Raw genomic sequence first — 14260 nt, forward strand, 5'->3', positions numbered from 1 at the left:
AATAACGACTCTCCCTTCCATTGTTCAGCCTAGCTCGGGAGATCCCCCGAGCCTTGGTGAACACGCACACGTCCTGCGAAGTTTCTTGAACGTTTCATGCGTTTGGTAGGAAGTCAGAGTTTAAGGTTTCTCAGTTACATTGTTTGCTCTCCACAGGTCCAAGTCAACATGGCAGCCTAGTACTGCATGTGTTTGAATGAACACCCAAGGGAGAGATTCAGCTTCTGAGATTACTTTTTTCAGCTTTTTAACTTTCTAATACATTGCTGAAGACAATAAAGTAAAATGCTTTCCTACGACGCCTTTTCGTGCTTCCCTTGAAACCGAGAAGTTGGAAACTGACCAATCTTTTCTAGAGTGGTTCAGCATTTTCCAAATATATTTCGGGGCAGGACTGTTTTCTGTTTTGTTGTTGTTTTTTTTTTTAACCAAAAGGTACTGTAGGTTCTGTTGTCAGGTTTGTAGGCTACGCAGATGCCTATTTCATTCTTAAAATTTCTGCTTGGAAGTTCCCCAGGGTTTTGATCTGGGCGCAGTCTAGGAGATTGGGCTGTTGCAGGCTCCTCGCGGTCTTTTCTCCGTAGCGCTTCGGGAAGTTAGGAAAGAACAAAGTAGCCTAGATTCTTTAATGTGATGTGTTGGAGTTTTGTCAGAGTGACATAACCTACTGGTTGACAAACCTAGATTTGCCTCTGAATCGCCTGGGGTAACCCATGTGCAGGCACTCCCCAGGCAGCACTCCAGATGTCCAGAATCTGGAAAGGGGGATGAAGATCGCTTAATTCCTCTCATGTCCGCCCTTTTAAAATCGATTTGGTGAGTTGTCCGAGGCATTTTGGTATTGTGTGTTTACTTTTTAGCAAAAAAAAAGTCACAACTGAGAAAAAAAAAAATCTTGGGAGATTAAGGGTAAGGTGGCTTACTCAAGAGAGGTGAATAGGACCCTCTCTGAAGAGTCATGTCTCATGCTGAGTTTGGTGTTTTTGCCGTAGTCAGCAGAGTTTGGCAGATTTGGTTTTTACAAGCTTAGCTTGTAAAAGAAGGCTGTACCACATTTGGGAGGACATCCTCTCTCTGCCAGAAGGGAAAACAGGGCCACAGTTACAGTGAGGAGGGAGTTGTGCAAGTCAGTCGTAGAGTCAAGCGCATCTGACCCAAAGCTGCAGGAATTCGGACCTAGGAAAGAATTTCAGATGATTTAATGTGTTATCAGAAGAAGTGTAAGATGACCCCCAGATTTCTGGTTTGGGGGGAACAGTGAGGCTACTGTTGAAACAGGAACTATTAGCAGGCAAACAAGTTTGAGGTGAGTTCAGCTTTGGAAATGTTAAATTATAATACCCTTCTGATATTCTAGGCAGAAGGCAGTTGGTAAAATGAGGTCTGCCACTTGGGGTGGGGGTGGACTCTGAGTCTGAGATGCAAATGTGGGGACCATCGGCATGTAAATGGGGTTTGAAGCCCCGGAAAGGGTTGAGATTAACCAGGAATGAGAGTAGAGGGGGGAAAAAATGAAACAGACCTTGGACAGAGCCCGGCGGAGCTTCAAACCTGGATCGCTGGGCGAGGCTGAGGCTGATCCTTGCTTTGTGCGGGAGGCAAGCGTTCTCAGAAACCGCTCCTTCCTCCCCAGCCCCTGGGGTTGGAGCCCTTTGGCAGCTCCAGAACACCTTGAGTCAAATTCTGCCAAGTGGAGTTTGTGGACTCATATAAGCCACGATGCCTTGATGTCTCAGGGTCAGATAATCCACCAGATCTCTCATCCCTCCCTTCCTTTGCCCTAAACACAAGCCTCTCTCTGTGCTTCCCCCCATCAGCTTTCTATGAGTGTTCCCCTGGGGGTTCATCAGAGTCACATCCTGTTGAGAACCATCCCCCTGTGGTCTCAGGTCCTACCAGCTCCTACTGAACAGATGGTTCTCCTGGGTCATGTTACCTGCTGGAGGCTTGTTACAACAACGAATTTACCAGCCCCACCCCAAAGATGATATCTATCAGGTGTAATGGGTGGAATTGTGACAAAGATTCTTTGCTTGGCTGAACCTGTAGTGGGTCTCCTGAACTTCCTCCTAGACCCATCCATGCACTTCCTTGTAAAATCCAGTCCTAGCAAATCTGATCACCCTCAATGTCTGAACAGGGTCCTTGTCCTCCACCATTGCCCAGGCGCTTGATCACCCTGGCCTGCCTTCAGCAAGTGCTTCTAGAGCCGTGCTGTCCAATAAATACAGTAACTACTCTTCACAGTCCCTTTTGAAAGCTTGGAATGTCCCACATCTAATGTGCTCTCTGTGGAAAATGCACTGGATCTTGAAGACTTAAACAAACAAACAAAAAGTGTAAAATAGCTTAATGATTTTTATACTGATTCCTCTTGAAATAGAATATTCTTTTGAAGCCACATGGAGTCCAGAAATAAAAAAATGGACAACTGATTTTTCTTTTAATTAACTTATTTTGACTATGTCGGATCTTAGTTGAGGCACTATCTAGTGATGCTCAGGCTTAGTTGCCCCCTCTGCTGCGATGTGGCATCCCAGTTCCCTGACCAGGGCTCGAACTCAAGTGCCCTCCTTTGGAAGGTGCACTTTCAACTACTGGACCACCAGGGAAGTCCATGAAATAGAATATTAGGGATATGTTTGGTTATATAAAATATATTATTCATTTCCTTTTTTTTAAAACGTGGTCATCTGACCCTTTAAAGTGACACAGATGGCTCACAGCCTGTTTCTCCTGGACAGCTCAGCTCTGGATGATGCCCCAGTCCAGAGCCCCAGACACAGGCGTTTCCGTACTTACACGAGTGTTCCACAAACACTTTGACCATGTTCCAAACCAAAGCAATTATTTCTCTTCCAACCCTGCCCACTCTTCCCCGCCCCACCAACTCCCCCTCTGTTTGCCATCTTGGCGGACGGACGATTATCTGCTGAACTGCACGTGCCAGAACGCTGGCAGGCTGCACGTGCTGTTATCCATCAGCTCTACCACCTTCATACTGTTCATATCCAAACCCTCCGCTCCCCTCCCACAGTCCCTGTCTCTCTGTTTTTCTCGTCTCTCCCCTCAACTGTTGTAAAGTCTCATGTATGGCATTTTCACTGATTTCCATTCAAATCAAAGCGATTAATGCTGTGGGAATGATATTGATCCAAGGCAAACCTGATCGTGTTCTTTCCCTGCTCCAAACCTTTAGGTGGTTTCCGCGCCTCTGGCTCTGTTTCTCAGAGTATGGCATTCATTCATGGGTGTGTGTGGATGATTTTAAGGATACGGAGAGGAACATCTTACATACCCATCTTGATATACGCTGAAAAGATATAACAGATAAAACCTGTGATTTATGAGGATTATTCTTTAGGATAAAAAGTGTGTCAGAGAAAGTTTTTTTGATTGATTGATTGATTTTTGGCTCTGCTGGGTCTTTGTTGCTGCACATGAAATTTAGCTGTGGTGAGCGGGGACTACTCCCTAGTTGTGGTACAGACTTCTCATTGGGGTGGCTTCTCTTGTTGTGGAACCTGGGCTCTAAGGTGAGTGGGCTTCAGTAGTTGCAACCTGTGGATGCTAGAACCTGGGCTCAGTAGTTGTGGCGCATGGGCTTAGTTGCCTTGCAGCATGTGGAATCTTCCCAGGCCAGGGATCGAACCTGTGTGCCCTGAATTGGCAGGTGGATTCCTAACCATTGGGCCACCAGGGAAGTCCCTAAAGTTTTAAAGAAACTATAGCACAGTCTAAAGTAATGGGATTGGTCAAGTAAATGCATTTCCAATACATTTCAGACTCAATATGGCTAAAAAAAAAAATCTTCACAACACAGCTTCTAATGTCCTCTCTAATATAATCTCCAGAAGGTATCCCCTTTCTATTCTTCAGCCATACAACCGTGCCACATACTTGCAGGTCTCCAGGCTGTTTTGCTTTCTCTACATAGCATCTCATCAGGTGGTAGTTCTTTGTGGTACCACCACATCCCCCTCTTCTGGCAAATAAGAACTAAACCTGTAAGACTCTTCTCTGAGAGTCTTCTCTCTCTTCAGAGTTCTCTGGCAATGCATGGGGGAACCCTACCTATGGTAGGCAGCATAATGGTCCCCAGAGTTATCATCCACATGTGAATATGGTATCTTGGTCGGCAAAAGGGATTTTGCAGAGGTGATTAAATTAAAGATTTTTGGGGGGTGGTGGTGGTGGTGGTGGTGGTGAGATTTTCCTGGATTATTTGGATGAACCAATGTAACACCAGGATCCTGTCAACTTAAAAAATATTCACAACCTAAAAGTTGGGAGTTATGTTTTCTTGGGTAGGAATTTTTAGGACTTCAAGCCCTGGAGGCAGCAACTCAAATAACCCTGAGATAACTGTTCCAAGAGGTGAGGTGGTGGGGGGCAGCCAGGTTATAGAGAAGCTTTGCAACAAAGGGCAAGTAGTCTGAATGTCAAAAGATTATTGTTAATGAGTCGGACACGACTGAGCCTGAGCGACTGAACTGAACTGAACTGAACTGAAAGGAAAACTGCCCTGGTGGCTCAGAGGTTAAAGCGTCTGCCTGCAATGCGCGAGACCTGGGTTTGATCCCTGGGTCCAGAAGAACCCCTGGAGAAGGAACTGGCAACCCACTCCAGTATTCTTGCCTGGAGAATCCCATGGACGGAGGAGCCTAGTGGGCTACAGTCCATGGGGGTCGCAAAGAGTCAGACACGATGAAGCAACTTCACTTCAAAGGAAAACCAGACATCCCATGTTAAGGAGTTTAGTGCTTTTCTATGTATGGGAAGATACAAGAGTCTGGACTTAATCATTCCTTCCGCATGCACCTCAGCTGTCTGGGGCCAGTATCCTATTTTTTCACATCCTGAGTTTCCTCAGGGCTCACCGTAGGGAGTGGCTGCAGACTGATGACTAAACTAGACGGCAGGTGTTCTTTCTTTCCCGAGTTTCTTCAGGGCTCGCCAGCTCACACTGGAGGGCTGCAACTGCTGATGACTGTGACATCCTTTGTTTATTCATATGGAAGAAAATGTTCCATTTCTCAGTACTGTTACCATCCCTATGTTATACTTGAGGAAACTGAGACACAGAGAAGGTAAGCAACTTGTCCAAAGTTACAATGGTGAAAAGTGGAGGATTTGGATTAGAACCTGGGGTGTCTGTCTCCCAAGTCCACACTCACAGTTGCAGTCATTCACTGAGTGAGTGGCTGAGAAACAGAGCCCACTTCTATGCTCCCCTTGAAATAGCAGGATGGGTTTACTCTGCTGCAGCTGCCCTCTCCCCCAATTTGGGTATTATACATCTGAGTTATCTGCACACACAAAGAGGCCTGACTGAAAGGGTGGCAGTTGGCTGGACCATGGTTGAGGCCACAGAGATGCCTGACATATTATCCCTTATCCTCCACTCTTGACAGGAGCTATTACACTCAGGTTTTTTAGGAAGGACACCTCATTCTCCCCTCTTCCTCCCTCTCAATCCAGGTCAGGACTTAAGATTCCCAGGGGTCCCCAACCTCCGGGATCTAATGCCTGATGATCTGAGGTGCAGTTGATGTAATAATAACAGAAATAGAGTACACAATAAATGTGATGCATTTGGGTCATTCTGAAACCATCCCCATTCCCCCACCCACAATCCGTGGAGAAATTGTCATTAACAAAACCATTCCCTGGTGCCAAAAATGTTGGGGACTGCTGCACTCAACCATCACTTGCTTTCCCAGCAGATGACAGGAGATTTCTTTCCATGCCCTTCACTGCCTGCAGACCTGTCTCTGCAGCCCTGGATTTCTCTGCGAGCAGGGCTTAGGGCCCAAGGGCAAGTATGACAGTCCTACTGAAGGCAGGCTGCTATAGAGGGTGAGAGGGGCAGAAATTCAAATCCAGAAGCAAGAGTACCAGAGGTAATAGGTTCAGAGCCTAGAAAGGATAGATAGAGCCTTGGCAGCCCAGGTGGGAAAGCAATTTAGGAGTCTGTGCCTGGAACCACTCACTGTTGGTCCCCTCACACCCAGCATCCAAGGGGGGGGGTGGATTCTAGAAAGGAGCATGATTCCCAAGGCAGATTTTAGGAGGCATCCTGATAGTTTGGGGGCCCTTCCTGTTTCCCCTGGGGCTTCCCTGGTGGCTTCAGTGGTAAGGAATCCACCTGTCAATGCAGGAGACTCGGGTTCAGTCCCTGGATTGTGAAGATACCCTGGAGAAGGAAAGGCCAACCCATTCCAGTATTCTTGCCTGGGAAATTCCATAGACAGAGGAGCCTGGTGGGCTAGAGTCTACAGGGTTACAAACATAGACAGAGGAGCCTGGTGGGCTAGAGTCTACAGGGTTACAAAGAGTCAGACACAACTTAGCGACTAAACAACAACAACTCTGCTCCCCTTAGGCCCCTCTCTAAGCTTACTCCTGTCATCCTATACAGATATGAGAGTTGGACCATATAGAAGCCTGAGTGCCAAAGAATTGATGCTTTCGAATTGTGATGCTAAGACTCTTGAGAGTCCCTTGGACAGCAAGGAGATCAAACTAGTCAATCCTAAAGGAAATCAATCCTGACTATTCATTGGAAGGACTGATGCTAAAGCTGAAGTTCCAATACTTTGGCCACCTGATGCAAAGAACAAACTCATCAGAAAAGACTCTGATGCTGGGAAAGACTGAGTGCAGGAGAAGGGGGCAGAGTGGATAAGATGGTTAGATCGCATCACTGACTCAATGGACATGAGTCTGAACAAGCTCCGGGAGATAGTGAAGGACAGGGAAGCCTGGCATGCTACAGTCCACAGAGTGGGAAAGTGCTGGGCACGACTTAGCAACTGAACTGCTGCTGCTGCTGCTGTTGCTAAGTCGCTTCAGTCGTGTCCGACTCTGTGTGACCCCATAGACGGCAGCCCACCAGGCTCTCCCGCCCCTGGGATCCTCCACCCAAGAACACTGGAGTGGGGTGCCATTTCCTTCTCCAATGTAGCAACTGAACAACAACTTGAAACTACATAGCAAGACTCCAGATTCCTGTCTATATAAGAGAAACTGGCTCTTTTTTCACACTGTGAACGTTTCCAGTGATCCAAATCCCCCCAAAACAGGGAAACAGCTTAAAGGCCAATTTTTTCTTGCATGACATAAACATGCTTTCTTCTTATTTTTAAATATCATTTCACCATTCTTGTCTAAAAAGTCAGGTCAACAATAAGCCTTACTTTCAAGCAGCTTCTGGTTTGCAGGCACTGTTCTCAGTATTAGAACACTGTGAACAGGTCGAGATCCCAATCAGTGACAGAGAAATGCTGTAATGCCAAGCGTGAAGTCAAGGTCTCAGGGATTTTTTTTGAGGAGCAGGGGTATATGAACCTTCTGAAATTATGCGGAAAATTCTATCTACTCGTGCATTTCTGGAAAGAGCGTTCCTAGCTTCTGTCAGATTCCCAGCTATGATAATAGCTTTTATCATATTCCTGGGTAATATGGTGACAAGTGCTGTGGGAGAACAGAATTTGAAGGAAAAGGTGGAACTATAGGGAGTGCATTATTATTCCATTAATTTATTAATGCCACTGTCCTTACAAATAATCATCAATTATTTTCTTCAGGGATCTTTTACAATCTTCAGTAAAAGATTTTATGGTAGTTTTTTGGGCAAGAAAAAAATCACATGAAATTTAAGTCATGGTGTTTGACTTCAGAAGGAGTGATTTTTTTTTAATTGGAGTACAGTTGCTTTACAATGTTGTGTTAGTGTCTGCTGTACAGCAAAGTGAATCAATGGTATGTTTATACAGACCTGCTCTTTTTTGAATTTGCTTCCCTCTTGGATCACTGAATTGGTTATTTCCAAAGGAAAGGAGCTCCTTGGAGTGGACCATAGTTAGCAAGTCCCCTGAAAGCTCGATGGAGGGTCTCCCCTTCCCTAATCAAGCCTGGGGCTCCCCCCTGGGACCTGCTTTCTGCAGCATCCCCGTGCATGGCTCTGAGTGGTAGGTCCAGCAGGGTCCCCTCCACTGAACTACAACTAACACTATCTTGCTTTCTGAAATTCTGGTTTTGCACCTCCTCAAATGTACCCACATTCCCCCAAATCCCACTGTGCTGTGGAGTTATCCCTGGCAAATCCCCCTTTTCCTCAGCACAAAAGTGATTAATCTGGTACTATATAAAATGAAGATTTTATCATTTGCACCCAGAGAGTAGCAAATGTTACAAAGTTAGTTAGGTTTTCCCTTTGTCTCTTTTATACAGGGGCGATAACTAGGGGTGACTGGGGAGAAAGCCAGTTTATTTTCTTCAATTACGTTTTCACATCTCTGTCTTCCTGCCTTCACTCATTAAAATGAGTGAGGTTTTGCACACAATTTCCAAAAATGCATAGACTACTCCCCACCTCCCACCAATCCTGAGACGCAGAGAGCCAGCCCCTTCAGATTCATTGTTCAGCTCCTCCTTCGACCCTTCCATTCCCACATCTGTTGAAGAAAATTGCTCTTGCCCTTTAGCCAGAGATCCTAACCCAGTCATTTCTAGCTTCCTGTCCTTCAGGGGTTGGTTCTGCAACAAAATCAACAAAGGGTGCATTTCTTCCCATTTTTTTCTGAATCTGCGAGGGATCATATTGTAATCAACAATGAGTGTTAGATGCCTGATCCCCCCTAGTATTTCGTGGAGGAGGAGGAAACAGGGAGAGGTGAGGAGGGGAAGACACAGAGAAGACAGGTAGAGAGGATGTGTCTGTGAGAACATAAGTTTCAGGCTTATGTTCTGCTGTCAGAACTGTTTAAATAAAAATTGGCTCCATGGTGGTCCAGTGGCTAAGACTCCGTGCTCTCAATGCAGGGGGCTTGGGTTCAATCCCTGGTCAGGGAACTAGGTCCCACATGACACAATTAAGAGTTTGCATACCACAACTAAGACCCAGTGCAGCCAAATTAAAAAAAATTGGCTCCAGAACCAAGCCCTCCGTGAACTGAAGTTCACTGTTCTGCCAGCAAAGGAGCAGCTATTTATTCACATTCTTTGTTCTCCACATTTAATTCATGGCCAGCTTTGCCCTTCGCCCCCAAATACACCATCTTCCTTAATTATCTCCTCTGGTCAGAGGCTGCTTGGGAAAAGAATTACTGATTGAGCTCTTCCTACCTGAGGGTTCCCTGTCCTTGTCCAGCACTTGCTCTGTGCTGCAGCGTGCAAGGCCCAGGCCCAGGCTTAGGAGTGGACCTGGACTCGGGACCTCTAGACGCCAAACTAGACAGACAGGATACAAGGGAGGACTAATAAATAAATAATAATGCTGGAGACAAAAGTCTCTCAGGGTGCCCCAGTCTGGAATGCAGGGGCCGTGTCTGATTTGGGATGAAGTTCCGGTTTGGCTCCCCTTGGCTTGGACTGCTCTGAGCAGGGCCAGCCCTCTGGCTGTGGTGGTACTGTTTCTTTCAAGGAGAGTGAGTGGCATGCTTCCTTTTCCAGGCTTAGCAGGCGGTCCAAGCAACACGTTGGGGGTTGGACTGGATGAACCTGAAGATCTTTTTCTGCCTGGAGGTTCGGTGATTCCTTTAAGGTGAATGAATTGTCAGCACCCCTGACGATTTGTTGTTGATGGTGATTATTTCCTCTGCTGGGTCTGCATTGTCAGGCGGATTCTTTCCCCCCTCACCACTAGGTATATATGATAAATACATAAAGACAAGGATGAGAAGGAGTCACGCCAAATCCAAGATATGCTGACCTGTGGAAGGGAGAGGAGGAAGGTCTGAGGCGGTGGCTACAGTAGAATTCTACCTGTGGTATTTTATTTGAAGAAAGATCTAGGGGATTCCCTGGCAGTCCAGTGCTTAGAATTGCCAGTTTTCACTGCTCTATGGAGAGTTCAATGCCGCGGGGGGGTGGGGGGGGTGGGGGGGTGGTACTAAGGTCCTGCAAGTCACACGGTGCAGCCAAATTAAAAAAAAAAAGAAAACTAAGAAAACTCAATAAATGTTAAAACAAAATAGATGTTACACCCATCTCATCTGGTTAGGGGAGGAAGGACAGGGTGAGATGTATGGAGAACGTAACATGGAAGCTTACATTGCCCTATGTAAAATAGATAGCCAATGGGAATTTGCTGTATGTCTCAGGGAACTCAAACAGGAGCTCTGTGACAACCTAGAGGAGTGGGACAGGAAGGGAGGGGGGAGGGAGGTTCAAGAGGGAGGGAACATATGTGTACCTCTGGCTGATTATGCTGATATTTGGCAGAAAACAGCAAAATTCTGTAAAGCAGTTATCCTTCAATCAAAAAATACATAAATTTTGAAAATTCTTCCATCTGAAGACCAAGGCAGTCTCTCTGTCTGTGATTGGGCTATATGGGTCACGTGCTCTCTGGCCTTGCATTTGTTTAGGGGCAGGTCTCACCATGTATTTCAGGAAGTCCTCATGTCTCAGGCATGTTCCTAGGTGATAGGAACTCGATAATGAACGGGACAGACGTGCCTCCCACTCTCAGATAGCGTTTTCCTCCCAGGGATGCTCTTGCACGATGGTTTTCACTGGGCCAGCCTCACCTCAGAACTTATGCAGATTTGGGGTCCCTACCCAGACCTGTAAACTCAGGATGCTATGGGGTTGGGGCCCCGTAGGGGGCACTTTCACAAGCCCTCCTGGTGATTCTGGTGCACCCTCAAATTTGGGAATCACTGCTCTTGTATGAAAAGGAGAATGCTCTCTCCTTTTTACACCCAATTTGGCGGGGGGAGGGGGTGTCCCTCACAACATTGCCTGTGTCCCAAAGTGTTCCAGAGGTGAAGAGAACACTGTTGAATCCTGTGTGCAGCCCTTTCATCACGCTTGCATACGCCACCCCAGTTCTTCTGTCACCCTGTTCTGGGGCCCACTGCTCTGGGGCGCTGAGAACCCCTTCCCCCACCCCTCCCTCAGGCTTGGCCTCAGGACTGTGCCAGGTTCGTCAAATCAGACTCTTTCCAAGTCAGACTCATCCTCCATGGAGCCTCTGCCGAAGCTGCTGCACCAGGTCCTATGTCTGTGTATGTCCAAGCTCCTGGGGCAGACTGAGTTCAAGACATTTTCCCAGAAGTACTACAACTCCCATGGGAAAGTGGGGCACAGTTGTATACCTGGGTACAGGAGGGGCTGTGTCCACCAGCCCCCTGACACTCTACCCCAGCTTCCACCTTGTCAAAATATCCTCCTTAGTTGGGCACTTAAGACCCTCAGTGAACTGACCCTATCTATGTTTCTCTCTCTCCCTTCTGAAAGATGACTGTGGAAAAAACGCATTTGTCCTTGCTCATAGAAGATATTCACACTTTCTGTCTCAGAGGCTTGTATTTTATTTAATTTATATTTCTTCTGTCTGAAGTAGTTTCTGTATATGACAACTCCACTGCTCCCACCTCAGCCCCATCCAGGCTTATCAGTTCAGATCAATCTCAAATGCCATTTCCTCCCTCTCTAGCTGGAGGCAGTTGCTTCTTCCTTTGTGTTTGCCTTGTCCAAGGCTTTATCAGCTTCCATAACCTGTCATTTATCTCTTGCATTTCATCCTGTATTCCAATATTTTGTGTGTATGTCTTATTAAGTTATGAATCTCTTAGACATCTTAGTCGAGATAATTCCTTAATAATGCTGAGCATACTTCCAAGCTCAAGTGATATCAGTAAAGGTGTTGTTCCAAAGTGTCTGAGACATGGTCTTCTGTCCTCAAATTACTGTAAGTCTAGAGGGGAAGACGGATATTTTGTTTATACAAGGCGACTGAGCTCAGAACAGGGTGATGTGTTTGCCTGGAGGAGAGAAAGGCTAATTCTGCTTGTGAAGGCCTTGGAGGTGGGAAGGGTTTACAGAGAAGGCAGTACTAGAAGCTGTTGGAGGGAGGAATTCTCATTACAAGAAAGTATAAGAGAGACTTCCCTGGTGGTCCAGTGGCTAAGGCTCTGCACTCCAAATGCAGGGGGCCCGGGCTAAATCCCTGGTCAGGGAACTAGATCCCACACGCTGCACACAACTAAAGATCCTTCATGCCACAACTAAGACTCCTGTGCAGCCAAACAAGTAATTTTAAAAATATATATTTATAAAAAAGGACTTTCTGGCAGTCCAGTGGTTAAGACTGTAGTTTCAGTCGGGGCATGGGTTTGATTCCTGGTTGGGAAACCAAGATCCTGCATGCCAAGTGGTGCAGCCAAGAAATAAATAAAAATAGATATAAGTTTTTTAAAAAAGAAAGTGTAAGAGGATGAGAGACTGAGAAGGGGCAAAGACACTCTCTCCTGTTTTCTGGGAAAAAAACACAGAAAGGTATAGACGGTAAGGAAAAGTAAGTACAATTTCACAGAAGCCAAGGTAAGAGTTTGTTCAGTGGGAATAGAGTTAGAGTCAGCACCAGAAGTGAAGTAGAGAGATGCATGTGATGTAAGGTCATCGTTACTGCCAGCCTTATTCAGGAACCGCAAGAGGTACATAATCCTGAGAACAACCCACCACGCAGGGGCTCTCATGGAAACTGAAGGCACCTCTGAATTTCAGGCGTGGTTACTGTTTGAACTTCCTCATTTGCATGATTTAGGGTGGTGTTTTTCAGTCCGGGGACTGTGTTGTTGTTGTTCAGTCTCTCAGTCGTGTCCGACTCTTTGCAATCCCATGGACTGCAGCACACCAGGCTACTCTGTCCTTCACTATCTCCTGAGTTTGCTCAAACTCATGTCCACGGAGTCAGTGATGCCATCCAGCCATCTCATCCTCTGTCATCCCCTTCTCCTCCTGCCTTCAATCTTTCCCAGTATCAAGGTCTTTTCCAATGACTTGGCTCTTTGCATCAGGTGACCAAAGTATTGCAGTTTCAGCATCAGCCTTGGTCCTTCCAATGAATACTCAGGGTTGATTTCCTTTAAGATTGACTGGTTTGATCTCCTTGCAGTCCAAGGGACTCTCAAGAGTCTTCTCCAACACCACAGTTCAAAAGCATCAATGCTTCAGCACTCAGCTTTCTTTATAGTCCAACTCTCGCATCCACATGACTACTGGAAAAACCATAGCTTTGACTAGAGGGACCTTTGTCAGCAAAGTAATGTCTCTGCTTTTTAATATGCTATTTAGGTTGGCTATAGCTTTTCTTACAAGGAGCAAGCGTCTTTTAATTTCATGGCTACCGTCACCATCTGCAGTGATTTTGGACCTCCCAAAATGAAGTCTGTCACTGTTTTCATTGTTTCCCCATCTATTTGCCATGAAGTGATGGGACTGGATACCATGATCTTAGTTTTCTGACACTAGAAAAACTAGATCTTAGTTTTCTGACATCTAGTTTTTTTAACACACTAGATATATTTAAAAGATTTTTCCCCCTTTGCTGCTGCTGCTGCTAAGTCGCTTCAGTCATGTCCGACTCTGTGCGACCCCATAGTTGGCAGCCCACCAGGCTCTCCCATCCCTGGGATTCTCCAGGCGAGGACACTAGAGTGAGTTGCCATTTCCTTCTCCAATGCATGAAAGTGAAAAGTGAAAGTGAAGTCGTTCAGTCGTGTCCAACTCTTAGCTACCCCATGGACTGCAGCCCATCAGGCTCCTCCGTCCACGGGATTTTCCAGGCCTTTAGAAAGAGTCTATAGTAATTAAGTTGAGAAGTGTTGAATTTTCCAGGCCTTTAGAAAGAGTCTATAGTAATTAAGTTGAGAAGTGTTGAATGACCATTTCCTCCTGCTGTGTTTCATGCAGAGTCTCCCTCTGGCCAGTAGGAGGCAGCATAACCTAATGCTCTGAGGCAGGATCGTTGCTCCAGTGGGCTCTGGCCCAGGGGAGGAGGCTGTGGATGGTTCTGTACTTACATTTCCTTCTCTGCATCCCGAAAAAGGTAGGAATTAATAATAATTCATTAACAGCCAAGCATCTTCAAAATGTTAAATGATGTGGGCGAGCTGGTCATCATTGCAGGAATCAAGGCTGAATAAAACACCAGTCTCGCCAATGTGGCCCTGCAATCTGAAAAGCTCAAAGCTTTTTACAAGGGAGTTTTGTTCTTGTTTCTGCAAATGGAAACTCTACTATGTAAATTCACAAAAGACATGGATGCCCAGTATGTAGCTATAACGAAACTAAAACAAGCATTACAGCCAACTTCTACCTGTAGGTATGAAAAAATCGAAAAGCAAGGGTTTTCTGGCCATATGCTCTAAAATTGTTCAAAATGATTATATTACTTTTGAGTATATTAAAGCAGTCATTTGTCTGTTGCAAACACTGTGTATTACTACCTGCAAGAACTGAAATATTA

The sequence above is a fragment of the Capra hircus genome, chromosome 13 (genome assembly GCF_001704415.2).
Source record: "Capra hircus breed San Clemente chromosome 13, ASM170441v1, whole genome shotgun sequence".
Classification (NCBI taxonomy): Eukaryota; Metazoa; Chordata; class Mammalia; order Artiodactyla; family Bovidae; genus Capra; species Capra hircus.